This window comes from Suncus etruscus, chromosome 9 (genome assembly GCF_024139225.1).
Source record: "Suncus etruscus isolate mSunEtr1 chromosome 9, mSunEtr1.pri.cur, whole genome shotgun sequence".
In the NCBI taxonomy this organism is placed as follows: Eukaryota; Metazoa; Chordata; class Mammalia; order Eulipotyphla; family Soricidae; genus Suncus; species Suncus etruscus.
This window is the reverse complement of record NC_064856.1, coordinates 106063989-106077063: the sequence shown is the minus strand read 5'-3', so window position 1 is coordinate 106077063 and position 13075 is coordinate 106063989.

The window sequence follows — 13075 nt, the reverse complement described above, 5'->3', positions numbered from 1 at the left end:
TCAGAAGCCATATATGGGTCCATGTCCAGATACATACCTGTATCTCTGCAAAAGGGACATGCCTGGCAGTGCTATGTCACCGCATGCAGTACAGCACTCAAACATGGATCACAACATTATGTGTTTAATAATGTTTCCCTATAAATTTGTAGTAAGGTGCACCCACATAACAGGCATGAACCTTAATCTTTGTGCTATTTTTCTGGCTACTGACTTTTTTCTGTTAATAAGATTATTTAACATTAGTTTACAAGAGTATATATTTTAAGGGTCCAATTTCATGTTCCTTTAAAACGTATGCTTTGAGCAGATAATAGCTCAAGTGATAGAGCACATGCCTAACAAATGTGAAGTTCTGGGTTAAATCCAATCCCAAGTACTGAATTGGCTGTGGCCTATATACATACACACATAATATGTAAAAAGTATTTATATTACTACACTGTATCCATCACCAAAGTATCAGAATTTCTCTATAATTGTCCATTAGACCTCTACTTCCTTCAATTTACCTTCTCATTACCTCTGGTAGCCTCAGTTTTATAGTCACTTATTCGTTGTTTGTTTTGGTTTGATTTTTCTGTTCACAAAATTGGTATTTAATAAATATTTCTTCCAATGAATGAACATTGTTTTTTTTTCTTTGTAGATGAATCTGAATCTTGTTTCCAAAATCTAGTTCTGAAGAAAAGTTCTTTAATGATTGAGTGTGCCTAGCCATCTGCTGAGCATCTGGTTTGAACATGTTTGATGAAGTTCTGGTGAAATGATCAAAACAGTGTCTCTTTATGAAAAGGTTTCATGGAAGACACTTAAGTACTCATGAAAGAAGTTAAGGGAGTGTAGAGAGATGATCTGAGAAGTCAGAATTCATAATATTTTTTTTTCATCTTTGCATGTTGGAGTTCAAACCCAGGGCCTCATTAAGTGAAATGTGTATTCTGCCACCAAGTTACAACCTCTTCCCAGAACATTCTTAGTTTTAAAAGCAGAAAATTTATATATATTAATGGTAGAATTCAAAATTGATGACTCTGCTTAGCCTATGACATACACAAGTTCACCATCTGTTCAACAGAAAAGAAGCAAAGGGCACTTTTGAATCTTTATTATGTGCTCTCCATAATAGAGAGGAAGATAAAACTGTAGTAGAAGTTGAAAGAATGATGAGCTAATAGTCATAGAAAATTCCTCTATGAGTGTCCTTGTTAACAGAAATGAAGTTCAGTTGTTTGAAATACATGTGGGCAAGGATCTTATAGGCACAATATTAAAAAGGAATGGGTAATTAAGGTTTGTGTCTTAAAAATGGGAGCTTGAGGCTGTAGTGATAGTACAATGGATAGGACATTTGCCTTATACAGAGCAGATCTGGCTTTGGTCCCTGGTACCCAAATGGTCTTCCAAACCCATCAAGAGTGATTTTTGGTCATAAAGCTAGGAATAAGCTCTAAATTCTACAGAGTGTGGTCCCCAAACCAATAAATAAACAAATTAACATAGTTTCTCAGCAACAACTTGCTCTAAGGGCATGTTTATTGCCTTGCCAACTAACAGTGAGATAAAATTAAAAGATGCTTTAGGATCTGTGCAAAAACCAGGATTTCTAATTACAGAAGACTGACTGCTACAACTGCAACTGAGTAGAACTTTTCCTGGGATCATAAAGACCTTAGGTTGGATGATTAGTATGCCCGGAGCCTGTCGTTGGTCTTATGACAGGATGCTTCATGGGTAGAGACACACTGTTTTTAAAGGCTCAGAGGTCCATATGGATTGCCAGGAATCTAAATATTGTGGGTCCTGGGTTAGCCATGTGCAAGGCAAACTCCCTACTGCTATGCTCTCTCTCTCTCTCTCTCTCTCTCTCTCTCTCTCTCTCTCTCTCTCTCTCTCTCTCTCTCTCTCTCGTCCAAGGTATTTTCTTTCTAATCTCCCCAGCATTTACTATTGTTTTGCCAAAAAATCATAAACCAAAATGAACCAACCAAACCAAACAAAACAACAAAAACCAAAAACAACTCCCCAAATACACATGGAGGAAAAGACTACGAATACTGGAGATGTTGATGGAGGATAAAGGCTTGTGTTTCCAATACATAAATATGCATGGAGCCAGGACAGCATGAATCAGACATCAAACTATCTTCAACCTCTTAAACAATCTTGAATTTCATATGAAAATCTTTTTTTTATAATTATCTTTATTTAAACACCGTGATTACAAACATGATTATAGTTGTATGATTACAGTCATGTAAAGAACACCCCCCTTCACCAGTGCAACATTCCCACCACATAAACATCTTAACTTTGTACAGATACACTAAAGTTAAAAATTCTTAAGAATTCTTACACCGAGCACTGCGATACAAGCCTAGAACATCTGAGTTACGAATTACTTTCTCATGAACTTTCCTAAACATAACAAGAACATTTCTTCAGATACATATAGTTTGAAAATAAACTTAATAAATATTCTTATGATTAAAACAGTAATAAGAATACAGTATTCAAGTTCCTTACTCATCTCCTTTTGTGGACAACGACGTTGAACATATTTGAAGACATACTTTGAAAATAAGTTGCTGCTTAATATAGACAATCAAGAATCACAGCAATTGGGAACATTCACTAGAATAGCTGAGAACTTTTAAAAATCTAACATAAGGCATTTTCCCTAGAACTGTGCAAACTGATATTAGATCATAGGAGTTTGAATACCTAAGTGTCTGTTTGCAGTGGTGCATAGAACAAGAGTAGCTATTGAGATCTATACCACCAAAGCACATAGTTTAACTAGAAATATAATGCCCGATGTAAATGGAGTCAATAGAGTAACCTAGACGAAAATTGCAGGAGGTTCTGAAAAAAGCTTCTCATTTGGGAATTTCTCCAGATTCTCCTCCATCTTCTCCTTCATCTTTTTGTGTAGTAGGCTGCTAAGGTCATCTGGAACAGAAAGGCTTTTGGAACTTGGGATAAAATCTGGATGGGGGATGCACTCATCTCCCTGCTCTTGGTCTCCCTCAATAGACATTTTTCTCTGACATCTACCCCATCAGTGACCTCAATAAGCTGTTGCACGTTGGTGGGGGCTGAAGCCTTTCATAAAGCACTTTGTCTCTGGGATGCTACTGAGTTTCTTTAGCTCTCTCCTCTTTATTGCATGTTTCTGTCTCTCCTGAAGGAGCATCTGCCACATTCAGTACAGGGGCCTTGTGCACCAATGTTCCAGTGAAGGGCACTGCACACTCAGTCCATCTTCTAAAGGAAGCTGTCATGGTGACTAGCCACCAGAGTGTCACTCATGATCATTGGGATCTTCTCGGGTTCTCATTTCCCTCTCTGGCCAAGAAGTTAATGAATAAGAATACCTGTCTTGAATACAAGCAGGGTTGGGAGAGAAGGGAGATCGGGGGCATCAATCGTGGGAATGTTGGACTGGTGAAAAAGGGTGTTTTGTATATGACTGAAACCCAACTACAATCATGCTTGTAATTATGGTGCTTAAATAAAAATTTTATAATAAAATTTTGTTTTATTTTATGAATAAAATAAAATTTCAAAGAAAAATGCATGGGAATGTATATGCCTAAAATAAAATAAACTCAAAGGTGTTACATCACTCACATACTGTGTTTCTACCCCCCAGACAGACAGGCCTAAAGAAGCATAGTATTCATGAATAATTAATAAACTGAGCCAGTCAGGAAATAATCATGAAATCAGTTTGCTTCTCTCTCATGGTTTCTCCATGTGCCAAAACAAACTGAACTTTTTTGATTCTCCCAGTACAAAATTCATCAGGTGGAGAAAGATTGAGTGATCCAGGAGGGCTTTTATATATCAAAGTTAGAGGTTTTAAAAAAAAGAGAAAGAGGCTAATGCCTTAGTTTGGGGTTAATAGCTGGATGTCACATTACAGCCAATCAACAGGCAACTTTATAATAATTTTTGGGGTGTTTTTTTTTTGGCTTTTGGGTCACACCCGGCGGTGCTCAGGGGTTTCTCCTGGCTGTCTGCTCAGAAATAGCTCCTGGCAGGCACGGGGGACCACATGGGACACCGGGATTCGAACCAACCACCTTCGGTCCTGGATCGACTGCTTGCAAGGCAAACGCCACTGTGCTATCTCTCCGGGCCCAACAGGCAACTTTAAAAGATAGGATAAAGGCATGATAATTCTATTATATTCTTGCATAGATGCACTGATGATGTTTTATTTTTTTTATGCATCTTTATTATATTTATTGTCTTTTCCAGGATTCTTCATTAATTATTTCTTTTTTTTTAATGCATAATTTTTTTTATTTAAACACCTTGATTACATACATGATTGTGTTTGGGTTTCAGTCATAAAAGGAACACCACCCATCACCAGTGCAACATTCCCATCACCCAAGTCCCAAATCTCCCTCCTCCCCACCCAACCCCCGCCTGTACCCTAAACAGGCTCTACATTTCCCTCATACATTCTCAATATTAGGACAGTTCAAAATGTAGTTATTTCTCTAATTAAACTCATCACTCTTTGTGGTGAGCTTCCTGAGGTGAGCTGGAACTTCCAGCTCTTTTCTCTTTTGTGTCTGAAAATTATTATTACAAGGGTGTCTTTCATTTTTCTTAAAACCCATAGATGAGTGAGACCATTCTGCGTTTTTCTCTCTCTCTCTGACTTATTTCACTCAGCATAATAGATTCCATGTACATCCATGTATAGGAAAATTTCATGACTTCATCTCTCCTGACAGCTGCATAATATTCCATTGTGTATATGTACCACAGTTTCTTTAGCCATTCGTCTGTTGAAGGGCATCTTGGTTGTTTCCAGAGTCTTGCTATGGTGAATAGAGCTGCAATGAATATAGGTGTAAGGAAGGGGTTTTTGTATTGTATTTTTGTGTTCCTAGGGTATATTCCTAGGAGTGGTATAGCTGGATCGTATGGGAGCTCGATTTCCAGTTTTTGGAGGAATCTCCATATCGCTTTCCATAAAGGTTGAACTAGACAGCATTCCCACCAGCAGTGGATAAGAGTTCCTTTCTCTCCACATCCCCGCCAACACTGTTTATTCTCATTCTTTGTGATGTGTGCCATTCTCTGGGGTGTGAGGTGGTATCTCATCGTTGTTTTGATTTGCATCTCCCTGATGATTAGTGATGTGGAACATTTTTTCATGTGTCTTTTGGCCATGCGTATTTCTTCTTTGTCAAAGTGTCTGTTCATTTCTTCTCCCCATTTTTTGATGGGGTTAGATGTTTTTTTCTTGTAAAGTTCTGTCAGTGCCTTGTATATTTTGGAGATTAGCCCCTTATCTGATGGGTATTGGGTGAATAGTTTCTCCCACTCAGTGGGTGGCTCTTGTATCCTGGGCACTATTTCCTTTGAGGTGCAGAAGCTTCTCAGCTTAATATATTCCCATCTGTTAATCTCTGCTTTCACTTGCTTGGAGAGTGCAGTTTCCTCCTTGAAGATGCCTGTAATGTCCTGGAGTGTTTTGCCTATGTGCTGTTCAATATATCTTATGGTTTTGGGGCTGATATCGAGGTCTTTAATCCATTTGGATTTTACCTTTGTACATGATGTTAGCTGGGGGTCTAAGTTTAATTTTTTGCAAGTGGCTATCCAATTGTGCCAACACCACTTGTTGAAGAGGCTTTCCCTGCTCCATTTAGGATTTCCTGCTCCTTTATCAAAAATTAGATGGTTGTATCTCTGGGGAACATTTTCTGAGTATTCAAGCCTATTCCACTGATCTGAGGACCTATCCTTATTCCAATACCATGCTGTTTTGATAACTGTTGCTTTGTAGTACAGTTTAAAGTTGGGAAAAGTAATTCCTCCCATATTCTTTTTCCCAATGATTGCTTTAGCTATTCGAGGGTGTTTATTGTTCCAAATGAATTTCAAAAGTGTCTGATCCACTTCTTTGAAGAATGTCATGGGTATCTTTAGAGGGATGGCATTAAATCTGTATAATGCCTTGGGGAGTATTGACATTTTGATGATGTTAATCCTGCCAATCCATGAGCAGGGTATGTGTTTCCATTTCCGTGTGTCCTCTCTTATTTCTTGGAGCAGAGTTTTATAGTTTTCTTTGTATAGGTCCTTCACATATTTAGTCAAGTTGATTCCAAGATATTTGAGTTTGTGTGGTACTATTGTGAATGGGGTTGTTTTCTTAATGTCCATTTCATCCTTATTACTATTGGTATATAGAAAGGCCATTGATTTTTGTGTGTTAATTTTGTAGCCTGCCACCTTGCTATATGAGTCTATTGTTTCTAGAAGCTTTTTGATAGAGTCTTTAGGGTTTTCTAAGTAGAGTATCATGTCATCTGCAAACAGTGAGAGCTTGACTTCTTCCTTTCCTATCTGGATTCCCTTGATATCCTTTTCTTGCCTAATCGCTATAGCAAGTACTTCCAGTGCTATGTTGAATAGGAGTGGTGAGAGAGGACAGCCTTGTCTTGTGCCAGAATTTAGAGGGAAGGCTTTCAGTTTTTCTCCATTGAGGATAATATTTGCCACTGGCTTGTGGTAGATGGCCTTCACTATATTGAGAAAGGTTCCCTCCATTCCCATCTTGCTGAGAGTTTTGATCAAGAATGGGTGTTGGACCTTATCAAATGCTTTCTCTGCATCTATTGATATGATCATGTGGTTTTTATTTTTCTTGTTATTGATGTTGTGTATTATGTTGATAGATTTACGGATGTTAAACCAGCCTTGCATTCCTGGGATGAAACCTACTTGATCGTAGTGGATGATCTTCTTAACGAGGCATTGAATCCTATTTGCCAGGATTTTGTTGAGGATCTTTGCATCTGCATTCATCAGTGATATTGGTCTGTAATTTTCTTTTTTGGTAGCGTCTCTGTCTGGTTTAGGTATCAAGGTGATGTTGGCTTCATAAAAGCTATTTGGAAGTGTTTCTGTTTGTTCAATTTCATGAAAGAGTCTTGCCAAGATTGGCAGTAGTTCCTCTTGGAAAGTTTGATAGAATTCATTAGTGAATCCATCTGGACCTGGGCTTTTGTTTTTCAGCAGACATTTGATTATTGTTTTAATTTCATCAATGGTGATGGGGGTGTTTAGATATGCTACATACTCTTCCTTCAACCGTGGAAGATTATAAGAGTCCAAGAATTTATCCATTTCTTCCAGGTTCTCATTTTTAGTGGCGTAGAGTTTTTCAAAGTAGTTTCTGATTACCCTTTGAATCTCTGTCATATCAGAAGTGATCTCTCCTTTTTCATTCCTGATACGAGTTATCAAGTTTCTCTCTCTCTCTTTCTTTGTTAGGTTTGCCAGTGGTCTATCGATCTTGTTTATTTTTTCAAAGAACCAACTTCTGCTTTCGTTGATCTTTCGGATTGTTTTTTGAGTTTCCACTTCGTTGATTTCTGCTCTCAGCTTTGTTATTTCCTTCTGTCTTCCTATTTTTGGGTCCGTTTGTTGAGCATTTTCTAGTTCTATTAGCTGTGTCATTAAGCTACTCAGGTAGGCTCCTTCTTCCTTCCTGATGTGTGCTTGCAAAGCTATAAATTTTCCTCTCAGTACTGCTTTTGCTGTGTCCCATAAGTTCTGAGAGTTTGTGTCTTTATTGTCATTTGTTTCCAGGAACCTTTTTATTTCCTCCTTGATTTCATCTCGGACCCACTGGTTATTGAGCATGAGGCTGTTTAACTTCCAGGTGTTAAAGTGTTTCTTCTGAGTCCCTTTGGAGTTCACAAATAATTTCAGAGCCTTGTGGTCAGCGAAGGTAGTCTGCAAAATTTCTATCCTCTTGATCTTATGGAGGTATGTTTTATGTGCCAGCATGTAGTCTATCCTGGAGAATGTCCCATGTACATTGGAGAAGAATGTGTATCCAGGTTTCTGGGGATGGAGTGTCCTATATATATCCACTAGGCCTCTTTCTTCCGTTTCTCTCCTCAGGTCTAGTATATTCTTGTTGGGTTTCAGTCTGGTTGACCTGTCCAGTGTTGACAAAGCCGTGTTAAGGTCCCCCACAATTATTGTGTTGTTGTTGATATTATTTTTCAGATTTGTCAACAGTTGTATTAAATATTTTGCTGGCCCCTCATTCGGTGCATATATGTTTAGGAGAGTGAATTCTTCCTGCTCTACGTACCCCTTGATTAATACAAAATGTCCGTCTTTGTCCCTTACAACCTTCCTGAGTATAAAGTTTGCATTATCTGATATTAGTATGGCCACTCCAGCTTTTTTATGGGTGTTGTTTGCTTGGATAACTTTTCTCCAGCCTTTTATTTTGAGTCTATGTTTGTTCTGACTATTCAGGTGCGTTTCTTGTAGGCAGCAGAAGGTTGGATTGAGTTTTTTGATCCATTTAGCCACTCTGTGTCTCTTAACTGGTGCATTTAGTCCATTGACGTTGAGAGAAAGAATTGTCCTGGGATTTAACGCCATCTTTATTTCAAAATTTGGTGTGTCTTTTGGGTAGTCTTGTCTTAGATTAGGTCTTTCAGTTTTTCTCTTAAGACTGGTTTTGTGTCTGTGAAGTTTCTGAGCTGTTTTTTGTCTGTGAAACCATGTATTCTTCCATCAAACCGGAAAGTGAGTTTTGCTGGGTATAGTATTCTGGGTGAAGCATTCATTTCATTCAGTCTTGTCACAATATCCCACCACTGCTTTCTGGCATTGAGCGTTTCTGGTGACAGGTCTGCTGTAAATCTCAGGGAAGCTTGCTTGAATGTGATTTCCCCTTTTGATCTTGCTGTTTTCAGAATTCTGTCTCTATCTGTGGGATTTGTCATTGTGACTAGGATGTGTCTTGGGGTGGTTTTTCTGGGGTCTCTTTTGGTTGGTACTCTTCGGGCATGCAGGATTTGATCACATATATTCTTTAGCTCTGGAAGTTTCTCTTTAATGATGTTCTTGACCATTGATTCTTCCTGGAAATTTTCTTCCTGGGTCTCTGGGATTCCAATGATTCTTAAGTTGTTTCTGTTGATCTTATCATAGACTTCTATTTTCGTCTGTTCCCATTCTTTGACTAATTTTTCCATTGTCTGCTCATTTGCTTTAAGTTTTTTGTCCAATCTCTCCTGCTGTATGGAATTGTTATGTATCTCATCTTCCACAGCACCAAGTCTATTCTCAGCTTCTGATACCCTGTCCCAGAGCTTATCCATTTTGTCATTCACTTCGTTTACTGACTTTTTCAGTCCTGTTAGTTGACATGTTATTTCAGTTTGGAGTTTTGTCATTTCTGCCTTCATATTTTCTTGGTTCTTATTAGTGTTCTGTTCAACTCGATCCATGGTTTCTTGGAGTCTGTTGAGCACCTTCCATATTGCTAGTCTAAAGTCCTTATCTGAGAGGTTGATTAGTTGTTCAGTCATTATCTGGTCCTCAGAATTGTCATCTTCATTCTCTATGTCTGATGCTGGCCTGCGTTGTTTCCCCATTGTCACACTTGTATTGTGGGTTTTTCTACGTGTTGTGGTGGTATTCATTGTCTATATGATGTAGGCAGCACACTCCTCTGGCTCCTCCCTTTCTGGATGGGCTGACTTGCCTCTAAGGGAGGGGAGTCCTCCGTGGATGAAGCCTCACACTGGGTCAAATCTTAGGCCCGAGCATGCAACAGAGAAGACAGTCCAGAGAGAAATGTTTGCTTCTGTGATATAGCGCCATTCTTAGTGTGATTTTTCCTTCTTGTTGCAATGGAGTTCTTTCCTTAGAAAGAGTGCACGGCCGCGTAGCAAAGTGGAGCGGCCGTGCTCCTCTGAGCCTCTTTTTGCCCCACTCGCAAGAGTTTCACGCAAGAGGACAGTAGACAGACATAGACAGGTCACACTCACAGTCTTTCACAGCTGAGCCCCACTGGGCCGGTGTACTTTCGCGGATTTTCCCCGCCTGGTGTCACACACAGGGAGCCAGCTTTTGCAAAGGTTAGCCGGTTTTTATGCTCTGAAGTCCCTCCCTGAAAATGGCGTCTGGGCGAGCGAGGTTTCTGGAGGCTCTTTTTGCCCCACTCACAAGAGTTTCACGCAAGAGGACAGTAGACAGACATAGACAGGTCACACTCACAGTCTTTCACAGCTGAGCCCCACTGGGCCGGTGTACTTTCGCGGATTTTCCCCACCTGGTGTCACACACAGGGAGCCAGCTTTTGCAAAGGTTAGCCGGTTTTTATGCTCTCACTGATGATGTTTTAATGTATAACATGCCATGTATTTCTTTTACCCAGAGCATGTACATAGATGACTAAATAAATCAGAAAAAAAATGTATTATTCTTTTTTGTGCATGGATTATTCTCCAATATATATCATAAAAGAAAGGATAAGTCAAGATTCATAAACTTCTTAATGTGGAAATCATGCCAAGCATCTCTTAGATGACAGTGCCATGAAGGTATAGGAAAACTGCAAAAGAAGATGGGGATAATGCCTACAAGTGGGTTATAAATAGAATACTGCTAAATAACAACTAAATCAAGAAGGAAATTAAAAGATTGCTGGAAAATAATATGAATAAACAAAGTATCAGCCATTGTGATACAATAAATGCTCTACAAAAGGCAACCTAGAAGTATTGACCTACATTAGTAAAGAAAAAAAGACCAAATGAATGGCTTAAACCTCAGTATGAAAAACAAGAAAGTAGTACAAGGAAGGGAATGAACAAAGGTAAAGCATATATCAATGATGTGAAAATCAAGAAAGAAATACCAAGAGTCAATGAAACCAGAACCTTGTTCTTAGGAAAAATAAAATAGGTAGAAAAAACTTTGGCTAAAATCACAAAAGGAAATACCCTAATAAATTATAGACTAAAATTTTCTAGAAAGTAGAAAAATTACAACTGTTTCCTATGGGTTGACAATATCATGAATGGTTACTATTAACAACTCTAAGTTGTTTATATGGAAAACCTAGAAGAAATGGACAGACTTGTAGAATCATGTTGCCTCCCATACTGAAGAAGGTAACAGAATATGTGTAAAGACCTATTAAAAGCAATAAAATTAAGTACTTAACAATTCACCTAGAGAGGCCCGAGTGATCAAAGAGTGATAGGATATTTGCCTTGCATGCAGCCAACACAGAACAAACAGGGTTCAATCCCAAGCATCCCATATGGTCCCCCAAACCTGCCATGGTTGATTTCTGAACACACAGTCAGGAATAAACCCTGAGCTTGCTAGGTATGGCCCAACCCTACCCCCAAATAAAATAATCCACCTAGGGTTGCGAGGTTGCATCTAGCCAGCTTCACAGACATACTCTTTTCTCTAAAGAAATGGAAACCAAGCCATGAAAAATCATTGGTACACTGACCATGCAGTTGAAAGCTGACAATCTCAAAAATAGTGGATAGGCCAAGCCCTCACCTTGTCAAAACTACACTTGCTCCATTCCTCAATCCATAATTACCACTTTGTCTATGTTATTACTTCACTCCTGCATGGTTCTTTACAGTGACCCAATCTGACCAAACTAAAAGTATGTTTGTATTTGAGTTGATATCACCAGAACTTTTTGGAGTAAGTGTAGACACTAACCATCCCCACCACACACACACACACACACACATATGTTCTCCTTCTTCTGGGAGACCTGCAGCTAAGAATAAGACTTACAAACAATGCAATAACAGTAAAAGTGCTCTGAATTTTTGGACACATTTACTTGTTTGATACTGATATTATCATAGAAACACAGCAATTTAGAAAACAATGTGCAGGTGAGGTCACTTGCTATTGGGACAAATGAAAGAATAGAATGGTCAGCTAGCAACAATACCTTACTGAACCTTCTGCCAATGTCTTAATAATGTCATTGGAGATAGAATAATTCTCACAATTTACTTCTCACTGTACTTTTATTTATTTTTTGCTTTTGGGCCACACCCAGTGATGCTCAGGGGTTACTCCTGGCTATGGACTAAGAAATTGCTCCTGGCTTGGAGGACCAGACAGGATGCCAGGGAATCAATATGCTGTTCATCCTATGTTAGCACATGCAAGGCCAATGCCCTACCTCTTGGCCACTGCTCTGGCCCCTCACTGTACTTTTTAAATTTTTTTCTTTATTTTTTTCTTTCTATTTTAATTTTTTCTCACTTATCTGGAAATAAATCATTCATACAACTGGTGAATTACTGGTGAATTTTCTCAAGCCTACAATGTAGATTTTCTGTCTTTTCTCCACAAGATCTTTCAAGGAACTGAAGAAACAGGAATCTTTCCTAGATATTGCTATGGAGTCAAAAGTACATTATTATGCAAAGTAGAGAGAAATGCTACACCAAAAATAATTTTTCAGACCTATTTCCCTGATAAACACTGGTGCAGAAATCCAATACAAAGTTAGTGAGTGAAATGAAACATCATAATAAAACTATCTTAGACCATGATCTACTCTGTTTCTACACAGGGATGGGATAGAATCATACAAAAATCAACTAAATAAATCAATCAGGTCAGTTTAAAAAGGATTAAAAGCATAAGTTTATATCTATTGACTCAGAGAAGTTTTGAACTAATCCAATATTTTTCTGTTTTTAAAAAAATCAATAAAATAGCAATGGACAAAATTTTCTTTAAAATATACCATTTATCACAAATCCACAATAATTCTCAATGGTGAAAAAACTAAGTAAACACTAGCTTGAAAGGAGGATTTCCATTATCTCCACTTATATTCAACATTATATTATATATATATTAAATTAGAAGTCATAAAACAATAACGTGTAAATAGAACACATAGAAATTGACGTTATAAAATGATTACTCTTTGTAGATTATATAACATACAAATAACACACAAATGAGTTTACAGTAAAGGTCTTGGAGACAATAAATCAATACAGCAAAGTAACTGCTAAAAAGTCAACACAGAAAAGTCTGCTTTGTTCATATTTCAAATACTGAAATAGAAACAAAGAGGTCAAAGTGTCCTCTAAACTCAATATCATGGAGATTTAAGATAAAAGGGATATTAGAACATCTTATTAATGGAAGCATTCAGTACATTAGCATACAGAATCAATCTAGGTGAACAACATATGAGTGAAATGAAAATAAAATAAGT